Raw genomic sequence first — 26,301 nt, 5'->3', positions numbered from 1 at the left:
ATCGTCAAATAAAGATTCAATAATGTGTCCTGGTGTGGCAGCTCACACTTATAATCCCAGCACTTTGAGAGGTTGAGGCCAGGAATTTGAGACCAGCCTGGCCAACACTGCGAAACCTCATCTCTGATAAAAATTTAAAAATTAGGGGCCGGGCGTGGTGGCTCACGCCTGTAATCCCAGCACTTTGGGAGGCCGAGGCGGGTGGATCATGAGGTCAAGAGATCGAGACCATCCTGGTCAACATAGTGAAACCCCGCCTCTACTAAAAATACAAAAAATTAGCTGGGCATGGTGGCGTGTGCCTGTAATCCCAGCTACTCAGGAGGCTGAGGCAGGAGAATTGCCTGAACCCAGGAGGCGAAGGTTGCGGTGAGCCGAGATCTTGCAATTGCACTCCAGCCTGGGTAACAAGAGTGAAACAAACAAAAAAAAAATTAAAAATTAGCCAGATGTGGTGGGGCATGCCTGTAATCTCAGCTACTTGGGAGACTGAGGCATGAGAATCACTTGAACTTGTGAGAAGGAGGTTGTAGTGAGCTGAGATCATGCCACTGCACTCCAGCTTGGGCAACAGAACAAGACTCTGTCTCAAAAACAAAAAAATCTATAAAGTTCTTAGAGTAGTATCAGGTACCAAGCAGGCAAGAAAAGGGTTGATCTACCATGAAAAAGTTTCAACCAAACATTTCCCCAAACTCAAATTTTATCTTTGCATTATATTATGTAGTATTTTATTTACGCTCTGAAATCAGGAAAGCTAAGACCCTCTCCCTTTATTCTCGAAATTTACCAGTTAAGACTTTACTTCCTGTTTGTCCCAATTTACAATTATCTATCTATATGCTTAATACAATACCTTGGACATTCATTAAGAGAAGTGGTACGCATTAAGCAAAGCATAGGATAGGGCAGATTTGATGAAAAAAAATAAAACTTAACTATTAGATAAGGATTTTAGATGACAACAGTCATTTTAATCTAAAATCTAAAGTTAAATTTTGTCACATTTTTTATGTTCATTCACTTGTTTGTGTCATTTTGCTAATCACCCCAGAAGCTGGAAACTGACTTCCTTTATCTCACACACAAAAAAAAGTTAATTTGCCATAAATAACAATTTGTCTTGAAACCTCAAAGTTTATTTTCAAATTAAGCTGATCCTTCTTAATTATGGTCCTTCAAAGGAACTTCTGAACTTGACATTTGATGGGAAACTGCAGACAGCAAACCAGGAATAATAACCTTTAGAAACTAACGACATGGCAGAGACAGCTCGAGGAGATAATTGAGAAAGGAAAGATATCATGGGATCTCACAGTTTCATGAACCAAAGTGTTATGAGAATTTGCTGGCAGTCATCTAGGAAACTCTTCAACAGAGATTTGACTCAAGTCTTTAATTCACTGTAAACAACCAGCTACAATGTTCCTTTTATTTTCCTGGGCTATAGACAGAACACCCAGGAGCTCTGAGTGCATTGGCAGTGACACTTTTCTCTGCCCCTTTTTCACCTGGAAAAGAATTGGGTCAAAACAGCACATTTCTTTGGATTTTTCTGAGATAGGGTTTCAGGTACTTTTTACCCATTTAGGATTTTAGGTGATATGCATGCATCTAACTTTTGGGGATGATAGAAGCCTAGAATGGTCTTTGGCCTCATGGCCCCTCTTCCCACTCCATGAAAGATGCCATCTGGTATCACAGGAGAGAATGGGGCAAAGACCAGAGGGGAGCCGAGCTCTAAGTCTCTAAGGCCATCCATTTCCTGGGCATTCCATTTATGAAAGCCAGTAAATTCACACTTTTTTCTTAAACTTTTGAAATGAGGTTCAGTTTCTTGCAAGCAAAATCTTTACAAATACGTTTGTTGTGGCCAGAATGATATGTGAATATGGGGAGCAGTTTGCAAGCAGTCAGATAATAATCATAGCTACCATTTGTTGCAAACATAATTTGCATGCAACTCCAGGCTATTTAGGTACTTTATCTCCTTTAATTCTAACACTATTCAAGAGGATGAATTACGATCTCCATTTTTCAAATGAGGACATTGTAGCTCAGAGAGGTTCAGTAACTTGCTCAAAATCATACACCTAGTAAATGAGGAGGCTGGCATTAAAAATTAGAGCTCTCTAACTTCAAAGGCCTTTAACCACAAGGTACTGAGCTCTCACAGGGCCCTATGGCTACACCAGGGGTCAGGTGACTTGGGCTCCAGATAACAGATTTCACCATGTGTTGATGAAGCTTATACAGCTCATAGGCAAAGCTGATGGTCTTTCCTGAGTGCTTGGCTACTATAACTATGAGACCACTCCAGAGGCCAAGAAATAGTAAGTGCTAACTCATCTGAACAGGGGGCTCATCTTTCCCTGTCCAGCATGTTGCCAACTCTAAAACCTCTTTAAGATGAAACAAGAGGCTTTAGGAGGCTGACAAAGGCATGTCAATTGCAAGGCACAGGAGTAGTGAGCCAAGAAGGTAAGTAGGAGTGGAGTCCTTGAGAAGCATGTAGTTTCAACAGCAAGTTTGCTGTAAAAATGTGTGTGTTTGTGTGTGTGTGTGTGTGTGTGTGTGTGTAATTGCATAAAGATTGGCACAACTGAATTGCATCCTCTTCTTCCTCTTTACAATCTCATCTCATCTCTGATGGTGGCACTTCTTGGGTTTCAAAAACAAAAAATCCCAAATGGAGAAGACACAGTTTCTGACTGAGGGCACTGGAATCAAGTGGAAAATCAAGTGAAAATGCTTTTCTAATACAATTAGTATATTAGACTGTGGGCCTTGGAGTCAGATGTGCCTGGGATCAAATCCTGGCTCCATAATGTGTAAGAAACTTAAGATTCCTCACTTATAAAATGTCTGTAACACCATTTTACAACCAGCATGTTAATAAGTAATTCAGGCAAAAAACCTCAGTGCATGCTAAAAGGATAGGGTAAAAGGTTGTTGAGGTACACAAATTTCACAATCTCGAAGTAATCACACTTTAGATCAACAAAATGAAACAAATTGAAATCCTGTGCCTTGAAATGTGATAAATGGCAATGTGTTTCTGCCAGTGATATTTAACCTGATTCTATCATGGATAAGGTCACAGTAAAATCCAAATCATGGATCAATCTGGAGACAAACTGCCCTGGTCTCTTCAAATACGTTAATGTCATGAACAACAACAACAACAGAAAAACACACATTGGGAACTCTTTAGAGGCTTGAAAATGAAATGAAAAGTATTAACCTTGACTGCATCTTGGACCAACTGTTTAAAAATAGCTACAAAGTTTACTTTTGGGAAATTGAGTAAATATTATGGCATTAATATTAAATTTCCTAAGTGAATGAATGTGGTATGGTTATATAGGAGTACATCATTGATGGTAGGAGACACATACATTAATTTAGGTGTGAAAGGTCAAGAGGTTCAGAGGTGTCTGTGTGTAGAAATAGAGTGAGAGGTACTGAGATGTGCTAATGTGGCAAAATTGGTTGACCATCACACTTTTCTTGCAACTTTTCTATAAATTAAAATTCTTTCTAAATAAAAATTTGAGGAAATGAAGTACTATTATAAGGCTTTATGAGGATTAAATGCAGTAATGCATTTACATGCATTAAGTACTTATAACAGTACTTGGCAAACAGTTGGAACCCCACTTATACAAGTCATGAAGATTGTGTGATCCTAGGGAAATCACTACATCTCTCTCTGTCTCAGTTTCCTCATCATTACGACCGAAGCAAACAATAATATTAGATGTAACATTCTAGAACTTTATATAATTATGCCCTCAAAAAAGTGATGGGAGTTGAAAGAATCAACATTGTCAAAATATCCATAACACCCAAAGCAATCTACAGATTCAGTGTAGTCCCTATCAAAATTCCAATGGCATTTTTCATAAAAATAGAAAAAAAATCCTAAGATGCATATGGAATCACAAAAGCTCCCAAATAAATAAAGCAATTTTGACCAAGAACAAACTGAAGGCATCACATTTCCTAATTTTAAATAATATTTATAAATCTATAGTAATCCAAAAAGTATGGTACTGACATAAATATAGACACATAGAATAATGGAACCAAGAATAGACATGGGGAGAGGATAGTCTCTTCAATAAGTGGTGTTGGGAAAACTGGATATTAACAAAAAAATGAAATTGTATTTTTTTTTTTTTGTTAGATGGAGTCTCGCTCTGTTGCTAGGCTGGAGTGCAGTGGCGCAATCTTGGCTCACTGCAACTTCTGTCTCCCAGGTTAAAGCGATTCCCCTGCCTCAGCCTTCCGAACAGCTGGTACTATAGGCATGCGCCACAAAACCCAGCTATTTTTTGTATCTTTAGTAGAGACGGGGTTTCACCATGTTGGCCAGGATGGTTTTGATCTCTTGACCTCGTGATCTGTCCACCTCGGCCTCCCAAAGTGCTGGGATTACAGGCATGATCAGATCCACAATTGGATCTATGTCTTACATCATACACAAAACCAACTCAAAATGAATTAAATATGTAAATATTAATTGTATTAACTATTAATTGAATAATAATTAAGTATTTAAGATGTGAAACTGTAAAGCTAGAAGAAAACGGGGAAAGCTCCATGGCATTGGTCTTGGCAATGATTTTTTGAATATGACACCAAAAGCACAGTCAACAAAAGCAAAACAAACAAGTGGGGCTACACCAAACTAAAAAGTTTCTGCACTGCAAAGGAGCAATCAATAAAATGAAAAAACAATCTGTAGAACGGGAGTGATTGTTTACAAACCATATATCTGATAAGAAGTTAATATCCAAAATATACAAAGAACTCATACAACTCAATAGCAAAAAAAAAAAAAAAAAAAAAAAAAAACACCTGATTTAAAAATGGGCAAAGAATTAGAACATTCAGACATTTCTCAAAAGAAGGCATAGGAATGGCCAACAGGTATATTAAAAGATACTTAATATCACTAATAATCAAGGAAATTCAATCAAAACCACAATGGGATATCACTTCACATCTATTAGAATGGGTATTATCAAAAAGTCCAAAGATAACAAGTATTGGTGAGGATGTAGAGAAAAGGGAACCCTTGTACATTGCTAGTGGAAATGTAAATTAGTATAGCCATTATGGAAAACAATATGGAGGTCTGTCAAAAAATTAAAAATAGAACTACCATATGATGCAGCTATTCTACTTTGGGGTATATATCCAAAGGAAAGAAAATCAGTATCAAAGGTGTATCTGCACACCCATGTTCATTGCAGCACTATTTATTTTTATTTTATTTTATTATTATTTTTGAGATGGAGTCTTGCTCTGTCATCACCCATGCTGGAATGCAGTGGTGTGATCTCCATTCACTGCAACCTTTGCCTCTTGGGTTCAAGTGATTCTTCAACCTCAGCCTCCTGAGTAGCTGGAATTACAGAGGCACGCCACCACGCCCAGCTAATTTTTGTATATTTTTAGTAGAGATGGGGTTTCACCATGTTGGCCAGGCTGGTCTTGAACTCCTGACCTCAGGTGATCAGCCCACCTTGGCCTCCCAAGGTGCTGGGATTAGAGACATGAGCCACCACACCCAGCCTGCAGCACTATTCAGAATAACCAAGATATAGAATTAATCTGTGTCCATCAGTGGATAAATGGATAAAGAAATGTGGTATATATGAGTATGTGTGTGTGTAGACATATATACACACAAAATAAAATATTATTTCATCTTAGAAAAGAAGAAATTCATGCCATTTGTGACAATATGGGTGAACCTGGAAGATATCATGCCAAGTGAAATAAGCCAGGCAAAGAAAAATAAATACTGCATGATTTCACGTCCATGAGAAATCTACCAAGTTGAACTTACATAAACAGAGAGTAGAGGGTGGTTACCAGGGACAGAGAGGTGGGGAAGTGGGGAAATGTTTATCAAAGGGTATAAGCTTGCAGTTATAAGATGAACAAGTTCTGGAGACCTGATGCACAGCATTGACTATTATTGCTAATAATGTATTATATGCTTGTAATCTGCTATGAGAGTAGATCTTAAGAGTTCTCACCACACATACACAAAAGGTAACTATGAGAGTGATGGATTTGTTAATCAGCTTGATTGTGTAATCATTTCACAATGTGTATATTAAAACATTGTACTCTTTGAATATGTATATGTGTGTGTGTATATATAGGTGAGTGTGTGTGTCTATATTTATTTATATATATATATATATATATATATATGTGTGTGTGTATTTTTTTTATTTTTCAGAGACAGGATTGTCACTCAGGCTGGAGTGCAAGTGCAATCACAGCTCATTGTAACCTTGAACTCCTGGGCTCTATATAGCCTCCCACCTCGGTCTCCCAAAGCACTGAGATTACAGGCATAAGCCACCATAGTTGGCTGAATATATAAATTTTTTTATTTGTCAATTATACCTCAATAAAGCTAAAGAAAACAAACCAAAAAGACCCCCACTTATTTTAAAAACCAATATTTGATAAAACGTTCTTATCACTTTATGTCATTTTAATTATTTAGACAATATTATAAGAACATGGGGCCGGGCGCGGTGGCTCAAGCCTGTAATCCCAGCACTTTGGGAGGCTGAGGCGGGTGGATCACGAGGTCGAGAGATCGAGACCATCCTGGTCAACATGGTGAAACCCTGTCTCTACTAAAAATACAAAAATGAGCTGGGCATGGTGGCACGTGCCTGTAATCCCAGCTACTCAGGCAGGAGAATTGCTTGAACCCAGGAGACGGAGGTTGCAGTGAGCCGAGATCGCGCCATTAAAAAAAAGAACATGGTTACTTCCTTAAAAATTATTTATTCCTGTAAAATTGCTATCTTTGATAACAGCATCTCCAGTTCACTTACTGTTATTCAAATGAGTCAGATTAACTATACATCTCTTTGAAATAAAAAACAACAAATTGAAAAATTAAGCATCTCATTTTCTAAGTACTATGAGACTGGAGTACATAAGGTACTTTTTTAGCTTTTTAGATGCTGTAATATAACTTTACTGGCCATAAATTTGTAAGCCGAGAGTTCTACTGAATATGAGAATAAATATATTTTTTAACATTAAAAAAAGTGATTGGGGAATCAGCATTGTTTTCTGGCAAGGTGTTAGAGATTTTGCTATTAGAATGTAAGTATGAGTTAACCAGCTAAAAAAGGTAAGAAGGGGCCGGGCTCAGTGGCTCATACCTATAATCCCAGCACTTTGGGAGGCCTTGGTGGGCAGATTACTTGAGGTCAGGAATTCAAGACCAGCCTAGCCAAAATGGTGAAACATCATTTCTACTAAAAATACAAAAATTAGCTAGGTGTGGTGGCACACACCCGTAATCCCTGCTCTCGGGAGGCTGAGACAGGAGAATCGCTTGAACCTGGGAGGTGGAGGTTGCAGTGAACTGAGATTGCACCGCTGCACTCCAGCCTGGGTCACAAAGTGAGAGTCTTTCTCAAAAAAAAAAAAAAAAAAAAAAAAAAAAAAAAAAAAAAAAAGAGCTAAAAGGGGATAAGGGCCCAAACTAGGACAAGAAGGTAATTAGGGTAGCTCCCTTGGCATTTCATTTATTCATTCAACAAACATTTACTCAATCTTTACAAATATACCAGACACCCAGGCACTAGAGATTCAAAGATAAGTTCCCAGTTAGTCCATATTTGGGGAAAGGGAGAGGAAGACACCAGTAAATATACAATGGCAATGCAGTATGCTTAGAACCTTGGTAAATGTAAGCATAGGGTATTGTTTTAGCACCAAGGAGGGGCACCTGACCTAGACCATGGGGGTCAGGAAAGGCTCCTGGTCTCCACCAAACCACACCAAGGTACTCCATTCATTCCTATGCTTCCTTACTAGAATGCAAGCTCCAGGGACAGGATGGGTACTACATTAATCATTTCTGTATTTCCAATTATTGGCAAGCATTTGGCAGTTGGTACTGTGGCAGCCTTGATAGCTGGCTGATCCAACAGCTCTTCCCATCCTTTTCTCCTTTGCTTGTTTTCCATAAGAGAGACAGGAAAATCCAATAAAGATTTCACCAGCCTTCTTTGCTAGTAGTAGCCACATTATATAGATCTGATGCTCAGAGACTTAAGAGGAAGTCTATGGGAACATCTGAGAAAGCTTTTCCTTTCTGGATGAACTGTCAACTCCCCCTTCCTCTTGCCTTGGATGGGGCCATAATGGCTGGAGCTGGGCAACCACTTGAGACCATGAAGGAGAAGTCAAGAGCTCCACAGAATGGTCAGCTCTTAGTCACTGAACTGCTGAATATTGACATACCTCCTCCAAACTTCTTATGTGAGAAAAATCAACCTATGTGTTTAAGCTGCTGTAAATTGATGTTTCTGGTACTTGAAGTCAAAGACATTGCAGTAGATTAAATAGGTGCTCAAGAAATGTTTGCAGAACTGAAGTCCTGGGGACAGCTGATTGTGGGGAATTGAGTGAGGGATCAGAGTTGTGAAGAGGTAGAAAACTGATAGGAAGTCAGTGATGGAGAACTGGAGAACCAAGGAAGTGATGCTGGACAGCTTAAGAACATGTAGTGTGGGGTGTCCGATCTTCTGGCTTCCCTGGACCATATTAGAAGAAGAACTATCTTGAGCCACACATAAAATACACTAACACGAACCATAGCTGATGAGCTAAACAAAAACAAACAAACAAAAAAATCACACACACACACAAATCTCCTAATGTTTTAAGAAAGTTGACAAATTTATGTTGGGCTGTATCCACAGCTGTCTAGGACCACATGCAGCCTGTGGGCCACGGGTTGGACAAGCTTGGGTTAGAGTAAAAGGCAGAGATCTAGAGCCAAGAGAAATTGGAATGTCTGTGGCAGAGTCTGGGAGAACATATTCTGGCAAACAAGATCCCAGCATTCAGAGAACTGCACCACAGGACTCGCTCCTCACTAGGACGGAGGCAGGGTGCATGTGAGGTGCAGACAACGTGCCTGCTTTCTCCTCCTGTACGTGCTTCCTGTTCGTGGCCCTGGGAACTCTGCTCACCTGCTTTTCCTCCACCTTTCTGACTGCTCATTCTCAGTCTCTGTCACTGATTATTCTTAACTCCTGAACATCTAAATGTTGGAACACCTTAGCACCCAGTCCTCTATTTCTTCTCTTCTTTCTCTGAACTCCCTCCTTAGGAGGCTTCATCCTGTCTCCTGGCTTTAAATATCATTTATATGCTGACAACTCCCAAATTTCTGTCTCCAGGCCAGACCTCTCACATGGATTCCAGACTCCGGATGCCACTTGGCATCTCTACTTGAAGGCAGCCACGTGTCCAAAACTGAGCCTCGGATATTTCCCCCAAAACACGTCCTTCCCATAATCTTCCCCAAATTAGTTCATGCTGACTCCATTTTGTTTTTATTTTCATTTTTGAGACAGACTTTTGCTCTGTTACTCAAGCTGGAGTGCAGTGGCGCAATCTTGGCTCACAGCAACCTCCACCTCCTGAATTCAAGCAAGTCTCCTGCCTCAGCCTCCTGAGTAGCTCGGATTATAGGTGCTTATCACTACACCTGCCTAATTAGCTAATTTTTGTGTTTCTTTCTTTCTTACCTTTTTTTGAAACTGAGTCTTGCTCTGTCACCAAGTTGGAGTGCAATAGCATGATCTCGGCTCACTGAACGCCTCCTGGATTCAAGCGATTCTCCTGCCTCAGCCTCCCAAGTAGCTGGGACTACAGGCGTGTGCCACCATACCCAGCTAATATTTCTATTTTTAATAGAGACAGGGTTTCACCATGTTGGCCAGGATGGTCTTGAACTCCTGACCTCATAATCCGCCTGCCTTGGCCTCCCAAACTGCTGGGATTACAGGCGCGAGCCACCGTGCCTGGCCAATTTTTGTATTTTTAATAGAGACAGACTTTTGCCATATTGGCCAGGCTGATTTTGAACTCCCGACCTCAGGTGATCCACCTGTTTTGGCCTCCCACAGTTCTGGGATTACAAGTGTGAGCCACTGCATCCAGCCATGACTCCATTTTTTAAACTGCTCCACAAAAAATCAGCTTGGTGTTTCCTTGACCCCTCTGTGTTTCTCATTCCCATGTGGACTGACAGCAAATCTTGTCAGTTCTACTTTCATTTTTACCACCTTCTGTGGCTCTACCCTGACACATTAGTCTTTGACTATCTTATTCTGCCTTTGTCTCCCTTCAGTTGACTTTCAACAAAGCAGCCAGAGTGAGCCTGTGAAAATATGAGTCACATTGTGCTGTGCTCTGTTCAAAACCTTCCAAGGCCTTCCTGTCTCTCTCAGAGGAAAATCCAAAGTCATTATAGCATCCTTCCATAAGGTCTCACAGATCATGCTGGCCTCCTTGCCAGGCAGCCTCCTGCCTCGGAGGCTTGCCACATGATATTCCTGCTACCTGGAATGCTCTTCCCAGATATCTACATAGCTCACATCCCTCAGTCTCTTAGTCAAAAGCCCCTAACCCCAACAATGCACAAATTCCATCCCCTCAGCAATTGCCATCTTTCAACAGACTGCTTGCTCATCGCCAGTTTACTGTCTGCCCTCCAAATGATAGATTATACACCCCATGAAGGCAAGGAATTCTGTTTCATTCATTGCCATATACCCAGCATCTAGACAAGTGCCTGGCAATATAAGCCCTCAGAAAACATTTATGGACTGAAGAGATGAATATACAACCCTGTCCTCAGGATGGTGCACAAGTATCTCAAACCTCCCCACATTCACAACTGAAATAAGCACCTCCTCTACAGAAACTCCTTCTCCAGGGTTCTCAGATTCCTCTTCAACTTCTCCCTCCTAATTCCTCCTGCAATCTCTGAGTCCTACTAATTACACCTCTGCAATAACCTCCCACCTAGCCTTCCTTCCTGCCTTTAGAATTCTGTACCCTCCCCTTCCTAAATCCATCACTGGTCTAATGGCCATAGTGACTATTTTGTTGTTTGATAATCACATCAAGTTCATTTTAAACACATATGCAGCTTGAGCAGCCTTCATTTTTGGTTCGATTTCCTTTTTCTTTCTTCTTCTTCTTCTTTTTTTTTTTTTTTTTTTTTTTTTTTTTTTTTTTTTTTTGCTTGAAATATTTCAAGTCAGCTGAACAGCTGGAAGAATGAATACCCATATACCTTTCACCAGATCCACCAGTTGCTAACATGTTGACATATTTGCTTAATTGAACTTCATATGTACATATATATTTTTGGAAGTTGTAGACATCATGACACTTCTCCCCCTAAATATTTCAGCATTCCTATCTTTATTTTCTTTCATTATTATTATTTTTTGAGACAGAATCTCTCTCTGTTGCCAGGCTGGAGTGCAGTGACGTGATCGTGGCTCACTGCAACCTTCACCTCCTGCGTTCAAGCGATTCCCCTGCCTCAACCTCCCAAGCAGCTGGGACTATTGGTGCGTGCCACACCTGTATTTTAGTAGAGATGGGGTTTCACCATGTTGGTCAGGATGGTCACGATCTCCTGACCTCGTGATCCACCTGCCTTGGGCTCCCAAAGTGTTGGGATTACAGGTGTTGAGCCACAGTGCCTGGCCTAGCATATCTATCTTTAAAAGAATGACGTTCTCCTATATATCCTCAATGCCACTATTACACGTAAGAAAAATCACATTAATAACATCCAGTAAGCAGTCCATATTCAAGTTTACTCCATTATTTAAATATTGTCTTTTATAGATTTTTAAAGTTTTTTTTACTCCTGATCAGCCCCACTCCATGCCCACTGCCTTTTTTTGATGGCATTAATTTTTTTTTAAATCATACAAGCCAGTTGCCAAGCAGAATTGTATTGAATGATTAAAACACAACTCTGAGTGCTCCTTTCTTGACTAAAGCCTTTCACTGGAAACTGCTACAGAAGGTTAAGTTCCTTCTGCCTCTTCCAGGAGGCCTCACCTGATTGCCCTGCCTGGGTTCTCCCCTGGTCTCCATTCCTATCCCTGCACTCACCAGAATTTTTTTGTTTTTTTTTTTCTGAAATGGAGTCTTGCTCTGTCACCCAAGCTGGAGTGCAGTGGCATGATCTTGGCTCACTGGCAACTTCTACCTCCCAGGTTCAAGTAATTCTTGTGCCTCAGCCTCCCAAGTAGCTGGACTACAGACATGCATCACCACACCTGGATATTTTTTTGTATTTTTGGTAGAGACAGGAATTTCACCATGCTGGCCTGGCTAATCTCAAACTCCTGACCTCAAGTGATCTGCTGCCTCGGCCTCCCAAATACGGGGATTACAGGCATGAGCCACCACACCCAGCCTAACCAGACTGTAGTCTAATACTGTGGTGTGCCTGTCTCCTCTGCTAAACCACCAGACAGACCATCAAAGACAGGGACTGTGGCTTCCTCACCTCCATCTACCTATCTTGCCCCAAGAGAGGAACTCAATAAATGTATGTTGAACCAATGAGAATCAGGAGAGAGAAAGAAAAGGGAAGAGGCTCTTGTTGCTCTGCTCTTCAGTCCCAGGAATAAAGAGGTCAGCCAGAAGGAGGGGAACTGTTCACAGTCCCATTCCAGGAATAAAAGCAGAGGGCTCTGGTTGTCTTCTCAACCTACCTGCTACCATCACAACAAGGAGCCCCAGAGCTGTGCCCCCTGCACCTCTGTGAGCTTTCCTAGCCTGAGTGACTTCCGTGTGTGGTTTCTCTGTGGTAATCAATAGCTAAACCTTTAACATGAAATTGCCTGCAAACCTGTCTTCAGGACAGACAGAGAGATGGATCTGGGAGCCACCACAGAGCAGGCAAAGCAGTAGGCAGTGGCATCTTCAAAGAGAGGAGGAAAGAAAGGTTGAGGCTCTAGGACCTGTGAGTAGGAAGAAAAGGAGAGCTCAGAGAGGTGTTCTGGGCATGAGAAGAGGCCTGTAAGTTAAAAAATAAGTCCCTGAAGACTTTGCATGGGGAACTGTTTTACCAAATGCTAAAGACTTTAGGCACATGGCCAAAACTGGAAAGAATCTTTTGAGACCTGGCAGTGACTAAGGGTATTAGCTCTGCCTTGGAACAAAAGGCAAAGTGGGAAAGGCTCTTCAGAAAAATACTCCAAAAATCAGAGCCACTATGTTTCATTTTACATGGTAGCTCTGATCAGCTGGTATGGCCTATTGGAATTGCTAGATTGAAAAGAAATCTAATGCCAGTTAAAAAAAAAAAAAAAAAAAAAAGAAAGAAAGAAAAAGAGAGTGCTGTGATTGATTAGTCATGTCTGTCATGGGTACAGGTAGGAGTAATAGGAAATGATCTGTGAATCAAAAGGGAAGATAAAAGGGGGGTTCCTAAAAGTACTGTTGAATGACTTAAATATGAGAGCTGTGTATGTTAGTGGAAATATGGGCTTTATCCTCAGACAGAGCTGACTGTGAATCCCAGTGCTGTCACATTTATTAGCTATGTAATTGTGGGTGACTTACAAAATCCTATCTGTAAAATGGGATCGTACTGCATATTATAAAGCAAATTGCTACATAAGTATTACTTACCATTGTTTTAACACTTATGTAGCAATTCTATATGCCAGGCATTGTTCTAAGACTTTTACAAATATTAATTCACTGATTATCACAACTCCTTAAGGGTATTATTCCAATACACAGGTGAGAAAACTGAGGCTCAGAGAATTAAGAGAGCTGCCAAGGGTCACACAAGTAATGAGTGTCAGAGCTAAGATTCACACGCAGGCAGCCTGGCTCTGAGTTCACATTCTTTTTTTTGTGTTTTTGGTTTTTTTTTTTTTTTTGAGACAGAGTCTTGCTCTGTTGCCAGGCACCAGACTGGAGTGCAGTGGTGCAATCTCGGCTCACTGCAACCTCCGCCTCCCAGGTTCAAGCAATTCTCCTGCCTCAGCCTCCCAAGTAGCTGGGACTACAGGCGTGCGCCACCATGCCCAGCTAATTTTTGTATTTTTTTTTTAGCAGAGATGGGGTTTCACCATGTTGGCCAGGATGGTCTCTATCTCTTGACCTTGTGATTCACCCACCTCGGCCTCCCAAGAGTTCACATTCTTAACCACCTTGATAGTTACTACAGCCAACCACTTCCATTGCTATAGCTGCTAACAATGTCAAGCAACTGACATATCTCTCTGAGTTAACTCGTAAGACTTTCACCTTGAAGTTCTCAAATGCATAGAACATATTTAACAGAGGACAAGAGTAAGGGTTCACTGAAGGAAAGAGAAAGGATAAAATTAGGACCCAGGAGTCTAGCCTCTAACAAAAATATCTCTTGCCTTTTAACTTTTTGCTATACATGAAATGTTTACTCAAGATCCACCAAGATACATAGAAGAAGTGCCTTACTCCATTCACTCAGCTGCAACAAAATACCCTTAACTGGGTGGGTTTTTTTTTTCTTTTTTTTTTTTTTCTGGACAGGGTCTTACTATCATCCAGGCATGATTATAGCTTACGACAGCCTCAAATTCCTGGGCTCAAGCAATCCTCTCACCTCATTCTCCCAAGTAGCTGGGACTACAGGCATACACCACCATCAAGTCCAGCTAATTAAAAAAATTTTTTGTAGAGACAGTCTTGCTATGTTGCCAAGTCTGGTTTTGAGCTCCTGGCCTCAAGAGATCCTCCCACCTTAGCCTCCCAAAGTGCTGTGATTACAGGCATGAGCCATCATGCCTGCCCAAACTGACTGGTTTCTAAACAACAAAACTTTATTTCTTATAGTTCTGGAAGCTGGGAAGCCCAAGATCAAGGTGCTAGCAGATTCAGTGACTGCTAAGGACCTATTTCTGGTTTATAGAAAGCATGTTCTAGCTGTGTCCTCCATGGTGGGAGGGGTGAACCAGCTCTCTTAGGCCTATTTTTTTTCTTTTTTTGAGACAGAGTCTTACTCTATCACCAGACTGGAGTGCAATGGTGTGATCTCAGTTCACTCCTGCCTCAGCCTCTCAAGTAGTTGGGACTACAGGTACGTGCCCAGCTAATTTTTGTATTTTTAGTAGAGATGGAATTTCACCGTTAGCCAGTATGGTCTCGATCTCTTGACCCTGTTATCTGCCCACCTCAGCCTCCCAAAGTGCTGGGATTACAGGCTTGAGTCACCGTGACCAGCCATTAGGCCTATTTTATAAGGGCACTAATCCCATTGATGATGCCCTCATGACCTAACGACCTCCCAAAAGGCCCTACTTCCTCATATTATCACCTTGGGGTTGGACTTTCAACATACTAATTTTGAGGGGTACACAAACATTCAGACCATAGCACTAGGGGAGCAGGACAAGATAGTCTTCGGTTTATAAAGAATTTGTCTTGCTTTCTCCTGTGCTGGCATGAGAAATCCTTTCACTAAAGGCCTTTAGATCAAGGGTCAGCAAACAATGACCTCAGGTCAAATCGTGCCTGACACTAGTTTTTGTAAATGAAGTTTTGTTAGAACATGGCCCATGCTTATTTTTTGTTTTCTTTATGGCTGTTTCAATACTATACGAACAGTTGACACAGAAACCATATGGGTTATCATCAGGCCTGCTGCAGAAAAAGTTTGCTGACCTCTGATCTCCACTTTAGGCCAGATTTTCTATATACCAGTACAACGCACATGATAATCTTATGTCCTTAACTTGAGAAGGAAAAACAAGATATTCCCTTGGATAAGCTCCAGGGAAGGTATGTAATAGGATGTCCATAAGACCCAAAATGAAAACAGCAGTGTGGCCTGAATAGCACATCTCAGAGTGCGCTCCTAGAAATGTTAATTTATGTTATGTGGTCAAGTGGTTGAGGGATCAACTGTTTGGAAATCGTTGTGATAAACAACCTTAAGAGGATTTCTCTACTATAGGACTTCTCGGGATCTTTAAAATGCTATTATGCCTTGAGATCTCTAAGAGGGTAATATAGTTCACAGAATTTCCCATGGGACTATGTTTTTCAGAACATTTTTTGGAAAATACTAAAATTAAAAAGGATTTAGAATCATGTTTCTTAGGAACTGGAAATGAAAACTATGAGGGCTGTGGCTTAATGAACCTCACTTTCTCTCAACAAGGAAAGAGGAAGCACAAAGAAGAAATACTGAAAGACAGAATGAGAAAAAGAAAGAGAGAGAGGTATTTGAAGGAACAAAGCAAAGCCCTGGAAAGATGGCATTTGAGGATATGAGGAACACTTGGACGACTGAACTGTCAGAGGGAACCATGTGTCAAAAGTAGAGGTGTTGCCAAACACAGGGTACATGGTCACTTTTGTCATCACCATTGCCATCATCAGCACCATCAGAGAAGCTAACCTTTCCTGGGGCCTCACTACTTTGCAGATCCTGTATTATGTCCTTTATAGACATTATGCCATTTAATTTCCATTTTATGGATGAGGAACTAGCATGCATGCAAGTTAAACAAATCACCCGGAGTCAAGCTTAGAAGGTGTATAAGAGGCAGCACATAGATTCAGTCCTGTAAGCCTGACCCAGAGTCCATGTTCTTACCACTTCATTGCACAGCTCCACTTCTAAGTGCATTAAAGGCAGAACTGGAATTCCATTATGTAATATAAAAAAGATATTACACAGAAGTGCAACATCAAAACATTTGGAAGAAAAGGAAAAGACAAAAACGAACTAATATCACTTTGGATATTTGGGGGCACAGGGCCAAACAATGAGAGGGCTGATTTTTTTCCAAAGCACATCCAGATGTTCAGATATCACCATGTTTTCTTTCTTTCTCTCTCTCTTTCTCTCTCTCTCTCTCACTTTTTTTTTAAACTCTCATGCTAACTATTCTTATTTCATAAATTATATATTAGGCTATATCAGGCTTATCCAATGTGTGACACTTGCTCATAAAGTAAATGTAAGATACTTTTTAAATATTTAAAAAGCATTTCAACACAAACACCATGACTACTGTATTTACAATAAGACTCACTTAGATTTCCACAATGGCCAGTTCTTTCTGAGGGGGTGGAGATCCTGAGAACAGCTTCCTAAGACAGATTCTGAAAACATGAATCACAGCTCAGTTAAATTAATTGCGGCTCAGAACATACCTTCACTAACGGCTAGCATTCATCCGTGCCCTAACTGCTGATTTCTATCTTTAAAATTTGATACAAATAGTAAATTACAGTATTCGTGGGGAGAAGGAGGAGAAACCCAGGTCCGGAAAAGCAGCCCAGGCTGTGAAAAATATTACACATGGAAATGGCCGAAAAGGGCTCCACTGGAATGCTACAAATACCGACTAGGAAATTTCTGAAGACGAAGTTCGTGTGGGGCAATCTGACACCTCTGATTTACTTTCTTGGGTCTGGAGCAGAATAAAGAACTGCAGCAGACTGGCCAGGGTAAAACGGAACAAATGCACTCTGCTTGTAAATTTCTCTATTTACCTGCTGAATGGTGAGGGAAGGGCTTTAGGCTCCTCGGTCCAGAAGAGCTGCAAGGCAGAGCATTCGAATTCGAATCGTGGCTGGCCTTGGGCTGCTGCCCTCACGCTGCATCGGCTGCTTCTAAGATCCCATTGGAAGTCCCAAAGGGCTGGAGAGCCCCAAGGCCAATATTACGTTTCCAAAAGAATATTCCTCCCCGACTCGCACCCCCCTTTGCTTGCGTTGACTTTGGAGCGGCTTGGGTTTCTTCCACCTCTGTGCGAAGCTGCTGGGAACCTAGGAGTTGCGCTGGCAGAGAGGGGCGGTCCCAGAAACCACTTCCAGATGTGCTCAGCTGGCCGGCTCGGATGCGCCAGACTTCCTCTGGCTACGTGCAAAACATTAAAACAAAACAACGCTGTTCTGGAGGAAAAGACAGAAAACCAGAGAAGAGCAAATGCTTGCAGAGTGACTTTCTACCACACGTTGGGTCAAAGGCAAACTTTGAAAGAACTCAAATGAAAAATAAAGTTCATACTGATTTACCACTAGCTTCTCATGAAATCCAGTCATTGAAATGCTGTTATCCCCAAATCAAAACCCAGGAAACAACTGTGGTCTCCTTCTACCAAGGCAATAATGAAAAAAGTTTCAAGATGGAGTGTTTTTGTGCCTGAACAAAAGACGAATCAGAGAGGAATCAGGAGGGAGCTGGGAGCTGACCTCAACAGCAATCCACACTGTTCTGTATTTCTGCCATGGGTTCTCTAACTCAGGAGATGGTACCATTACTTTGTCTGGGATCACAGAATTTATTTCTGCAAAGGCCCCTATTCCTAATTCCTATAAGGATATAAGGATCCCCATGCTCGCTGTGTCTTTCTAAAGTAGTGCTCTCAAACAGAAACAAAATGCAAGCCACACTGTAATTTTAGTTTTTTTTTTTTTAGATGGCGTCTCACTCTGTTACCCAGGCTGGAGTGCAGTGGTGCAATCTCGGCTCACTGTAACCTCCGACTCCCCAGTTCAAGCAATTCTCCTCGCCTTAGCCTCCTAAGTAGCTAGGATTACAAGCACCCACCACCACACCCAGTTAATTTTTGTATTATTTTTAGTAGAGATGGGGTTTCACCATGTTGGCCAGGCTGGTCTTGAACTACTGACCTCAGGAGATCTGCCTGCCTCAGTCTTCCAAAGTGCGGGGATTGCAGGTGTAGAACACCACGCCTGGCCAATTTTACTTTTTTTTTTTTTTTTTAATAAAGAGACAGGGACTTGTTTTGTCATTCAGGCTGGAGTGCAGTGGCATGATCACAGCTCATTGCAGCCATGAGCTCCAAGCCTCAGGCGATCCTCCCATCTGAACCTCCTGAGTAGCTGGGACTACAGGTGCACACCACTGCACCTGGCTATAATTTTAAATTTTCTAGTAGCCACATTAAGAAAAAAGCACAAAGAGGTAAAATATATCTTATGGATATATTTTATTTTGCCTAATATATACAAGATGTTATTCTTTCAACACATATTATAAAACAGTATTAAAAAGATGTTTTATATTCTCTTTGTTTTGTTTTTAAATCTAATTTGTTTTAATTGATATATATTCATATAATAATTGTACGTATTTGTGGGGTACATAGTGATGTTTCAATATATATAATGTATAGTGATCAGAACACTGCAATTAGCATATCTATCATCTCAAATATTGATGCTTATGTTGGAAACATTCAATATCTTTCTTCTAGCTCTTTGAAACTACATATTACTATTAACTATGGCCATACTACAGCCATATAGAACACAATGCCTCCTATCTAGCTAGACTTTAATAACCTTTAACAAATCTCTCCCTATCACTCCCTTTCTCCTACCCTTCCCAGTGTTTTTTTTTTAACTAAGTCTTTGAAATTTGGTGTGTATTTTACACTTGCAGCACTTCTCAGTTCACACACTAAATTTAAACAGAAACACTTCACATATATTTAGATTTTATAAAATTTACCATTTAAAAAGTAGATTCATTTTAGGTAATGAAGATCCCAATTACACTGATTTGATCTTTACAAATTATATGAATGTATTAATATTAAATGTTTGAATGTACACCCAAAATTTGTATGTCTATTATGTATCAATTTTAAAAATTAGAAAAAACACTGGGAAAAAAGTCAATTTACAAATCCACATTGCTCCAAGTGTACTTAAAAGTTTTCCAGTAACTGAATAAAGTATCATTTTCAATTAAAATTAGTTACATTTAAATAAAACTAAAAATTCAGTTCCTCAGTTGCACTAGACACATTTAAGTACTCAATAGTCAATGTGGCTAGTGGCTACTATATTGAGCAATTCCATTATAAAGGATTTAATAGGGGTTTCTCAGACATAAACTTTGAAGATGGGAGGATCCTGAATATCTTCCATATATAGAACTTTGAATATAGCCAAGGCATTTTCATATCTTCTATTTCTTTTTAGTCATACACATTTCTGGCAGGTAAGTTGAGCAGATGTTATTTGCCCCAGTTTACAGATGAGCAAACTGAGGCTTTGAGCAAATTAAAGCCCAAGTTCCCAAAGCAATTTAATGATGAAGCCAGGGTTGAAATTCTTATTCAGCACTTCTTAAGTGTTTCCTTCTTGAGACATGTTTCAAATACTAGGATCTGGGGCTGCAACAGTAGGGTTAAGTGGCATTCACACTGGTCATCCTTCAGCATCATACTGCTGCTTGTGCAGAATTATTGACTGCATTCGTGATCCCTTATCTACCCTTATAAGTCCTCACAGAATCCAGCAAGTATGTCTATTCTCCTAGAGAGGCTTGACATTATGCCACTCCTCTTCTCTCTACTCCTAGCATTTTGTACTTTATTTTATTTATTAATTATTATTATTTTTTAGAGGACTTAAACTCCTGGGCCTTTCTCCTCAGTCTCCTGAGTAGCTGGGACTTCAGTCATACACCACCATGCTCAGAAAGTTGTGCCTTATTTTAAAGCACAACACTATTCAAACATTTAGCTAAACTTTTTTTAGCTGAAACATTGGGCACCTCTGGGAAGTCAGAAGTTTCAGGGGCAGCACAGCATACTATGCTCTAAGTACTCACTGCACACACGAGTGAAAATAAGATAACCACTCCTGGCTCAGGGTTTCCCACTGCCCTTCCGGAATTATGTGCCGTCAGGTGCAGCAGGCCTTCCATTGGCCAAATCCAACTAGAAGTCAGAGGGCAAGGTGCTCAAGTTCTATAATCTATGTAGGTCAGCCTCTCCTCAGGACACTGAATAGGTTGAAGAGTGGAGAGTAGATCTATAGAAGTAAATGGAAAATATCCCTGCATGACATGAATAGGGTCCCTGGCACTATGTCATTCTGCAGCCTGGTTTATGCTAAAGATGGCACACAGAATCACCACAGCAGCCCTGAACTAACTACTTATGGAAAATCTTGCTATGTGAGGAAAATAAACCCTTATGTGGTCAAGTAACTTTGGTTAGATTTAGTTACATGCCTGAGTGCAACCCCAACAATATGTATGCATTTCACATGCATTTTATATTTGTGGTATCATTTGTCAACAAAACAGGTATCTGAGTCATTATTATTCCATGTTTATTTCTTATTCGTTGAAGGTCCGATGTTTATTTCTTCTTGATAACTGGGTCTGTCTTGACTGGGTATATTACTTTTAGATAAGACCTTAGATATAATCTATTAAAGCTGATAAGGTTGCCTGGGAGGAAAGGAAGAAGTCTTCAATAGTAGTAGATGAATTACTACATTGGGTCAGGCTGACAAGTCTGTTTGTCACATTTGTCCCCCCATGGCTGGGCTCCAAGATCACACATATGGGGCAGAGATTACCATAGCAGGAGCAATTCCCTCTCGTTTGCCTGGTGTGGTTCAGGTGCAGGTCATCTTCTTGTTGCCCTGAGCTTCAGTGCTCTTGCTCTCATCTGCTACTCCCTGAGCTGCAGCAATTGCTCCAGCACCTGAGTCTTGCACTTGAGTTCCCTCTCTCTCGTATGCTGTAATTGTTTTTCTTCCTTGGCCCAGTTCCCTGTTCTGGCAAGTAGGTTAGGTTCTATCTAGCCTGGAGCCCTGCCTTGCTCTTGCCAGCTGCCCTCTCTATGCTTTGGCCGTAGCTTCAGCCAAGACCCATGGCTGGAGCCCTGCAATTTGTAAACAGACCTCTCAGACACCATCTGCTTCCCTCACCTCAGCAACAGTCCCTGCCCAGGATCTCTGCTATCGAGTTATGCCCACTTGCTAGCACTCCCCAGAACCTCTTCTCAGACCTCTGGCAATAAGCCTTTGGCCCTTGGCCTGAGTCCTCAATTGAGATTAAAGACATTGCAATTTATACTTTTGGCTGAAAACAGAGGACTGTCTGCCACCTCCAGCACCAGATTCTCACTCTAGGGTTGACTTTTTGACCTGCAGCTCAGGAGGAGGAATAGAAACGGTAAAAATACAATGAAATAATGATAATGATAGAAATAAAACAAAATATTACTTATTAAATGCTAACTACAGGACAGGCATTGCATAAGTATAGCACAGTCCTTGCTTGGCATGGCAACAGCACAGCACAGATTTCAACCAGCACCATTTAGTTACATAACACAAGTCCCCCAATGACACAGTTTAAATTTCAGTTACCACAGTATATTAACTGTGAGTAATTGCATAAATACAAGCTTTGCTTCCAGGTTTTCAGTCCACAAAATTACTATGCAAATAATAGATGCACACCATGATCAGTGACCAAGCATATCATTTCATTTGTAGTCTGCTGGTGACTGGTCACTGGACATCAGTTATTCAGTTATACACAGACAGCAAAGTATGCAGTTGTGCTGCCTCCTTATCTCCATGTGACATTTTAAAAATGGACAATAGAATTTGCCAATAAAGATAAAATGAAGCAAAGAAACAAAAAGTGATAATTGTAGGAGTGAAGTTCAAATTAAAAATCAGTGGAGTTATAGAAGATATGGGTGGCTATGGGAATGTTGACATTACCACTATTCAACTCCAGATCAGCATCCAGAGAGACTTAGCAAAGGTAAACTTATGAATACAAATAAGGAAGGAAGTAGTAAGGAAAAGGATGAAGATGTTCCAGAAGGTGAAATGAGCAAAAAATTTACATTAAAGAAACTCTCAAATATATCTCACAACATTGAAAGCACAAAGGAAAACTTAGAAAGGAGGCTGGACATGGTGGCTCACACCTGTAATCCCCAGCACTTTTGGAGGCTGAGGCAAGAGGACTGCTTGAGCTTAGGAGTTCAAGACCAGCCTGAGCAACATAGGGAGACCTTAAAAAACTAAAAAAGTTAGCCAGGTGTATGAACCTATGGTCCCAACTACTCAGGAGGCTGAGGTAGCCAGGTGACGCACCTATGGTCCCAACTACTCAAGAATCGCTTGAGCCTGGGAGGTCAAGGTTGTGGTGAGCTGTGATCATGCCACTATACTCCAACCCAGATAACAGAGACCCTGTCTCAAAAAAATTTTAAAAAAACCTTTAGAAAGAAGTATGACAATTTACCACAGCATAGAAAAGATGCTTACTCCGTATAGTAAGCTATATGACAAGAAGAAGGTGATAAGCATGGTTTAAACTACTAATGATAAGTTTTATGCAAAGAAATAAAACACGTTAATTCTCAACATTTCTGTTTTAAATTATGACTTAATAAAGAAATATTAGGTTTACTAATTTTTTCATTTCTCTATATATTTATAACCAACAGTAAGAGTTCTTAATATTTTGACAAAAAAGATCTTAAAGATCACAAAACAATGGTAATTTTTCCCATGATAATTAAGATCACTTTGAAGGGTGTTGGCTTGCATAGTCATTTTTACAGAACAGTGCTATCATGTAGTGTGAAGACTGGCTGTACTTTACATGTATTATTTCATTGACCTACTGATTTCTTTTTTTTCACCCTTGCTAGGTCGCTGTCCCATTTTCAGCACTAGATGGTGATGAAACCCAGGTTTGCCTCCATTCTAATAATCAGTGCCCCTGGTCCTTAATGGGGGATATCCCAGTAGTATGGGAAGGCTGGCTAGGGATTCAGTGTCCAGGGGACCTATGGACCTAACCCCCTACAGTGTGGTGCTACTGAACAGCACTCTGATTTGGCATCTCCATCTCTTTTTGTCAAATTACACAGCAGAGTTTCCAGGGCTGGGATGGTAGTCCCACCTCTCCCCTTTGTCTCTGGCTGTTCTCAGGGATATTTCTCCTTTAGGGACCTCCAGTGTGTCTAGTGGTTGAGATAGGGACAAGTCTTCTGCCAGGGAACCCAAGATTGTGGAGAAGCTGGTTGTCCACCTTGATCTCGCTTTGTACAGTGTACAGATTGTGAGTTGGGGGAAATTTTCATGCACTTGGTGCCTGGCAGATTGTGGGGAGGGGATTATAGATATGGAAGTCTGATTTTTTTTACCATCTGCTGAATTTTTTAAACACCTCTGTGGCCCCAGGAATTGTCTCATTCTCATATTTGAGTTCTGGGATATTCCTGGTGATAATTTCAGTGCTGAATATTAGTTTTTGGTTTTCCATTATGGGAGAGTGAAGCCAGCTTGCTTCCATGCTGCCACTTTGGAACCATATTATCTCATTTAATCCTTTGACTAACCCTAAGAAGTAGATGCTGTTAGGATTCTCATTTTATAGACAAAGAATCTGAGGTTCCAAGAGGATATAAATAATTTGACCAAGGCCACACAACTAGTTAAGTAGCTACAACCTATAGGGTCTTAAAGCCCATGATTTTAACCCCTACATGAAACAGTCCAGGTATATGACTCTGGTGGATGTTTGATATGGAGGAGTGGGCAGAGAGGAGAGGAAGTAGTGAGAGATGAAAGTACCTTCTCTAACATATGCCTAAAAAGTCTAGAGGAGCAGTATCCAATAGAGCTTTCTATAATATAACAGATGCTCCCTTAGCCAAGGGGGATATATTCCAAGAGCCCCAAAGATGCCTAAAACCAAAGATAATACCAAATCCGATATACCTCTAAGACAGCTACTAAGTGACTAACGGGCAGGTGGCATGTACGGTATAGAAACACTGGACAAAGGGATGATTCGCATCCCAGGCAGGTAAGAGCAGGATAATGAAAGACTTCATCATGTGACTCAGGATGGTACACAATTTAAAACTTACAAATTGCTTATTTCTGGAATTTTCCATTTAATATTCTCAGACTGCATTGACTATGGGTAGCTGAAACCATGGCTAAAGAGGGATTCCTGTATACATAAAGAATACATAATATTTATATGATCTATAATAGATAATTAATATATATTTTCAACTCTGGTATACATGTAAATATACAAGTACTTCAGGGTCCATCTTTTCCTGATCCTCCAGGACCTTGACCCACCAAATCCCAGCTCTTTCTGAACAGACCTACTTGCCATATGGGATGTAATTTCTAGTAGACCTACACTACTTCACTAAGTTCTCAGGAAATTAGGCTTCTTCCAGCTCATGGTCCAAGATGGCTGCTCTAGCTCTAGCCATTACATCTACATTCCAGCCAGCAGAAAAGACTACGGAAAGGAAGTTTCCCTCCTCCAGAACACATTCTGGAATTATACACTTTACTTTTGCTTATAGCCCATAGGTCAACATTTAGCCTTAGGCCATAACTAATTGAGAGAAGTTTGGAAAATGAGTTTTTATTTAGAATGGTCATGCGTCCAGCTAATAGTCCAGATTCTGTTACTGAAAAGAAGAGGAGAGCAGACACTGGGAGTCATCGTGAAGGAGACTGGGTACAGTAGTCTGGGAAAGTGCTTATCTGTTGTTTTTTGCTTGTTTGTTTTTCCTTCACAGCCTCAATAATGAGAGGCAGGCAAGGAGAAGGTTGGAAATGATTGCTGGTTGTGCTATTCCAACCTTTCCGTTTCCAACTAGATCCTTCTTCTGGGCCCACAGTAATGCTCAAGTCTCACCATCCAAAATAATAACAATTTACACAGTACCTATCTCTCCTTTGCAGCCATTGTTCTTTCTTTACATGGCCAAGTTTCTGTAAAGGGTAGACTACACATGTTATCTTCACTTTCTAACTCGTTTATTCTTCAGTTCTCTCTGGCTTATTTCCCTTCCTCTCCATTGAAAACATTTTAATTCTAGGCCACTACTAACCTCCTAATTTGCAAATCCAATGGTTGCTTCTTCTTCCCCTTCTTCCTGACCTCTCTATGGCTTTTGGCTTTGATTACCGCTTCCGCCTCTATGAAACTCTCTTTGCCTGTGGCTTCTTTGACATCACCCTCATCAAGTTCCCTTTTAACATCTCTGGCTCCCTATTCTCTATTTCCTTCATGAGTGCCTCCTCCTGTCTTTACCCCATCAATGCTGGCTTCTTCAGGGTGCTATTTTCCAATCCTTCTCTAAGCTCTCCGAGGTTATTGTTTCTATTCTTATAGTTTCAAAGATTGAAGGTACTTTATTGTGAAATGGGGACCTATTTCAGATGCCTCACTCAAGGAGAGATTACTCCAAACTGCTCTACTAAAATATCTTTCCCATTGGATTATGTACTTTGTCATAGATGAATTGCATATCCCCCAAAAGATACGCTGAAGTCTTAACCCACTGTACTTGTGAATATGACCTTATTTGGATATGGGGTATTTGCAGATATAATCAAATCAGGATGGGCCCTTATCCAATATAACTAGTGAATTTACAAGAAGAGAAGAAGAGGCTGGGTGCGGTGGCTCATGCCTGTAATCCCAGTACTTTGGGAGGCTGAGGCAGGAGGATTGCCTGAGACTAGCCTGGGAAACATGGTGAAATCTCATCTCTAAAAAAAATCTAAAAATTAGCCAGTCATGGTGGTGCATAGCTGCAATCTGAGCTACTCCAGAAGTTG

At 40.7% G+C, this 26,301-nt stretch overlaps 1 protein-coding gene across 9 annotated transcripts in view; it reads right to left on the bottom strand.

The window, feature by feature from the left end:
* The window catches only part of GLT8D2 (glycosyltransferase 8 domain containing 2), a 70,993-nt gene that overhangs the window by 43,491 nt on the left and 1,201 nt on the right, over positions 1 to 26,301 (bottom strand). For 3 of the 9 annotated variants that reach the window (XM_074402312.1, XM_010340233.3, XM_010340236.3), the window contains exons 2-3: positions 17,389 to 17,790; positions 16,926 to 16,995 (exon numbers count right to left, since the gene is read on the bottom strand). The exons of 3 other annotated variants lie outside the window; for them this stretch is intronic. The gene's annotated coding sequence lies outside the window, so the exon portion shown is untranslated. The remainder of the gene's footprint in view (positions 1 to 16,925; positions 16,996 to 17,388; positions 17,791 to 26,301) is intronic. 3 more of the 9 variants (XM_074402313.1, XM_003929628.4, XM_010340235.3) reach the window with 2 other exon arrangements.

This window comes from Saimiri boliviensis, chromosome 7 (genome assembly GCF_048565385.1).
Source record: "Saimiri boliviensis isolate mSaiBol1 chromosome 7, mSaiBol1.pri, whole genome shotgun sequence".
NCBI classification, from domain to species: Eukaryota; Metazoa; Chordata; class Mammalia; order Primates; family Cebidae; genus Saimiri; species Saimiri boliviensis.
This window is presented reverse-complemented; position numbering and strand designations above follow the sequence as displayed.